Below are 4,999 nucleotides of genomic sequence, written 5' to 3' on the forward strand. Positions count from 1 at the left end.
ATATTTTGTGATCGTTTAAATATTGATAGCATAAATAATTTATTAATTTGTGTTATACAACTTGTGTATAACACGAAGATAGTAATATGGCACATTTGTACAATTGCTATACAAATTATTAAAATTTATCTGTATTTTGTATATACCTAACCTATATATATATATATATGTATATAATTAAAAAATATATAGTGCCAATAAATAAATATATAGCGCGCGTCTGGTTGTACATTATGTTTTATTTCTATCTCAAATGTAACCCTTGTTGTTTATGCATGCGTTTCTGCGCGTCATAACGCACGTCAAACATGCGTCTCCATACATTATCCCAATTAAAACGCGCGCGTCTGACACGCAACGATAAATTAGAAAGAGAGAGAGAGACTTATAACAGTGAGAGGAAGTGAGACAGATTATCGGTGCTCTGATTGGTTACATACTTCGCACGCGCATGTGCAGTTCATTTTCATCCACGCTGAAATCGGGAGAGTTGCGCTACTGTATATACTGTGCTAACGGAGAGTTAATCGCAGCTCTCGGCGAGCGAACTTGTCAAGACCTACTCGCAAATTGACACGACGTTATTTTACTCTCGGAGATCAGCTCGCCAAACTCGAACGCTGTTCGTATTTTGAGAGCTGCGTGTTGAGAGCAACCCTTGGTTTCCACGCGTTTCCGCGCGTCAAACATGCGTCTCCATAGATTACACCAATCAAATGCGTGCTTTTTTCAAACGCGCGCGTTTGACGCGCAATTTAACGCGCGGCATGAAAACCAAGGGTAAAAACCACTGATCTATGTAACTGGATTGCTGATAGGCCAGGGTTCACTCTAGGTAAATGGGATCTATAGTTCACGTACACTATAGCATTTTGGTTGACCAGGGTGAGTTTTGGAACGCAGTTCTGGCGACGTACCCAATTAGGCCGCCATTTTTACACGCTCGAAATTCGCGCATGCGTCATGCGTGGTGGTGCTCTACGCATTCCCGTTTTACGTTTGCTGTATGAATTGTATTTGAATACAATTTGCTCGGCGGCAAATTGCCGAATAAAGTGGCGGCCGTCCATTTTTGGAGCGCTATACTGAGTCCTATGGACAAAGGCAGTCGACAATCCGATTGTATAGATCAGTCATAAAAACCGAGATGGCAAAAATTTGGTCTTCTGACGACACTAAAGAACTTATTCAACAATACGAAGTCATGAAATATTGTGGAATACGAAACTTCATGACTATCGTGACAGAAATAAAAAACATTTAATCTTGAAAGATCTCGGTGAAAAATTTGCATGTTCTGCAAATGAAGTGCAAAGAAAAATTCACAATTTAAGAAATCAGGTAAGAATATTTTTATATACATTCTCCAATTACATACTTATAGTCAATAATTATTTACTACATTTTAGTAGGTTTTACATAGTTTACACGTTTTACAATACTGAAATTAAATTGCATTTTTATGTCGCGAATTAAGTACATTAAAAAAAAAAAAAATTATTAAATATTTACATACAAAAATTTAACATTAAGGTATTTCGCAAACTAAATAATGATATCGCACTAATTGATTATAGCATGGCAATGCTTTATGTTCTTACAAAGAAATATTTTAATAACAGTCGTATAGTCGAATAGTACAACTTTTTTATGGTGGTTTTAGGTGTCGCAAGAATTAAAAAAAATTAAACAAACCAAAAGTGGAAGTGGGACTGACGAGATGTACTTTAGTAAATGGCCTTATTTCAACGGATTAAAATTTTTAATTCCGTTTTTATCTGGTTCTTCCACACAGTCAAATTTGGTAAACAATTTATTGAATAACTTCAAACTTCTATATTCAAATTGCAATATGTTTGTATTGCCATAAGACTTCACCTCTAGTAGTCATAAAGTAATTTTTGAATTCATCTCTCACATCCTTTTGTGAAACGCTATAGTTGTGCCTTGTTCCTGTTTCTAATGAAAAAAATGAATTCTCACACTGAGTTTCGATACGCCAATTGCCTTGTATTATTTCGTGAGTTTCTTGATCTTCTACATCGATCAGACCTTTGTTTAAATAGTTAGAATTGTTTTCCGACAACAAAAAATTATGAAGAACACCAGATTGCCATTACTACGTCTCTTGCTCGCTCGGGATTAAGAAGCATAGGTTTTCTAAGAACTCGAAATTTGTTTGCTATGATTCCAAAAGCATTTTCTACTATCCTACGTGCTCTAGATAAACGGTAATTAAAAATACGATTTGGCGCTGGTTGATCACGAAAGGGATAAGGTTTTAAAATATAGGTTTTTATGGCAAAGGCATCGTCAGCTACAAAACAGTAAGGAACTAACATTTCTCTGCCAGGAAGAGGTCTTGGGTCAGGCAAACGGATAGTATTTTGTGTTAATCCATTATATAGTGAACAATTCGAAAATACGCCACCGTCAGAAATTCGTCCGTTACATCCAACATCAATATATACAAATTTGTAGTTTGCATCGACAACCGCCATCAAAACAATGCTATGAGCTCCTTTGTAATTGTAGTAGTGACTTCCAGTATTATTCGGTGCTTGAATTATAATATGTTTTCCGTCCAAACTGCCAACGCAATGAGGGAAATTCCAGCGACTCTCGAACTCTTCAGCTATCTTTAACCACTCCTCAACAGCTTCAGGAAACTGAAATAATTATAATTTTATTCTCACAGTGTCTCTTTTTACATTAAGAAATCGAAAGAAAGTTATTTATATTTTTTGCTTCTTTTAAGCAAAATATGAAATAAAAAGCAGAAAAATTTCTTAGTAGCATTATTAGGTCTGTTCGGGCGTCGCTTTACGACGGTCGCCCTGAATCTGGATTCCGCTCAGAGTTGAGCGAGAAGCGTGGATAACGCGAGTTGTAAATTCGCGGGAGGAAGGAGGATTAAAGCACTCGTAACACAGATTGCACAAAGAAATATATAGTCTTTATTTCAAGAACGGAAAAGACTCGAGGGGGAACAACGGATCGTGCACCGCGGCTTCGGAAATCTTCTGAGTCGTTCGTACTTTTCTGCCAGATATCGCGAACGGAAATCTTGTCTCAGCTTCTCGCATCGAAGCCTCTCGCGTAGCGGAGATCTTGTACGCGTCGAACGGAAATCTTGAGCGCGCGGCAGACGAACGATCGCGAGCGGAGCACGACCGGAAGTTTTCGGACCCCTCGCTAAGTAGCACACTTAAATTATAAGTAACGTTGATCCGCACTTTCAGACGAACGAGCGAGTAGCGATTCAAGCCGTGATTTAAGCGAAAGAGAGCCGTGCTGTCTTTAGACGAGGATTGATACGCGACAACTTTTAGCTATGAGTTCTAGCTCAAGACTTGAGGCTAGGAATCCTCAGCCACGACTGACTGTCCGGCGAGCGAATTCGCCGTTTACTCAAGAGGGTTGTTTTTTCCGGAACGAACGCGCGATGAGAGCTGAATCGCTATTCGTCCGTATGGTCACATCACGCGTCAAAACAGCCGTTTCCGTGCTCCGACAAATAAGGGAGCACTCTCGTAACGCGTGATCGCGATCGATGGGCTTCGAGGGCGCGGGGATCGCGGGGAACGTATATTTCGCACAAGTTCGACCGAGCTCGAACAACATAAACATCGGTATTTCTCGATGTCAAATATAATAATGTTTTCGAGCCGATGTTTCGCGTAGAAAAGTTCGACGGATCTCGAACAAGGTCTATTCATTTAAAAACCATATTCATTAAAAAACATATAGTAATTTTAATTTTTAGGAGATAACTTCTTCGGATAAATCTACAGAGGAGATTTCTGAAATATCGGAAAGCGAAAATATCAGCGCATCCGGTGAGCCAAAAGAAGACGAAATAAAAACAAAAAAAGATGGAGATATTAAGAAAAAATCGAATAGATCTTCCAAAAGAAAGTATGAAACTGAACATGAAGAGGATGCTTTTGAAGCTGCATTGAAAGTTTTGAAGAAAGAATCAGACGAATATGACGTCTTTGGCGAATACGTTGCCCAAGAGCTACGTGGTTTGCGATCGGAAGTTTTAAAAAGAAAGCTAAAAAGTGAAATTCGTAAAGCTATTGCTCGAATAGCTGATGAAGATGATTTGTTATCATACGGCTCATCTGCAAGTATTGCTGCTTCTCCTTGCCCGACGAATGCCTCATCAACATGGTCAAAACAGACTATATTTGCGTCAAGAAACCCACAAGCTAAAGATTTATCAGCTGAAGATTTACAATTAGCTAAAGATTTACAATCAACTGAAGATTTACAATCAACTGAAAATTTACAATTAGTTAACGCTTTGCAAAACACAGAGAACTACTTTGTAAATTTTCAGTACGCACAATTGTAAAATTATAAAAAAAAAGAGAATACTTGTGCCAATATATTGCGTTTATTTTATTTTTCTCTACTATAGTTTAATTTAGTTCCGTTATAGAAAAGTAAGTTTTTAGTTTCAGTTATCATTATCAATACCTTATCTACAAAAAAAATGTTCTATTTTTATTTTGCACAATACGCACCACGTTTCTAAAAATCATTTTTGTTAATCTATCGCTTTTCGTGCTACTAATAAAAGTTGTTAAAAAATAAACTGATTACATGATTTCACCTTTAAATATTTAATCTTCAAAGCTCTATAAATTGCTGGACAAACTTCCTTCACTATCCTGCCTATTGTACATACTGGTATTCGAAAAAGATACTGTAGGCTGCCATCAAGAGACACGGTAGTGTCTCGCGCCAAGTACACGCGGAGCGAGACCGATCGTGACTCTTTTACGCGACGCGACGGGTTGCGAGTACCCGAGATGTTGAGATCTCGATAACGAGTGAACGGATCAAGTTCTAAGTAGGCTTGATCGATAGCTTGGGGTCCAATTAGGGGGGGGGGGGTTTCTCTCATAATATTCCACTACGTGCCCTACGAGCGGAGATATTGCGACGCAAAGTCCAAATGTGAAAATTTATTTTTAAGATACTTCCTCCT

At 38.1% G+C, this 4,999-nt stretch overlaps 1 pseudogene; it reads left to right on the plus strand.

Annotated features, from left to right (window-relative positions):
* Window positions 1–1,147: 1,147 nt before the first annotated feature.
* On the plus strand, window positions 1,148–4,360 carry LOC139823854 (uncharacterized; annotated as a pseudogene).
* Window positions 4,361–4,999: the final 639 nt, after the last annotated feature.

This window comes from Temnothorax longispinosus, unplaced genomic scaffold (genome assembly GCF_030848805.1).
Source record: "Temnothorax longispinosus isolate EJ_2023e unplaced genomic scaffold, Tlon_JGU_v1 HiC_scaffold_199, whole genome shotgun sequence".
NCBI lineage: Eukaryota > Metazoa > Arthropoda > Insecta > Hymenoptera > Formicidae > Temnothorax > Temnothorax longispinosus.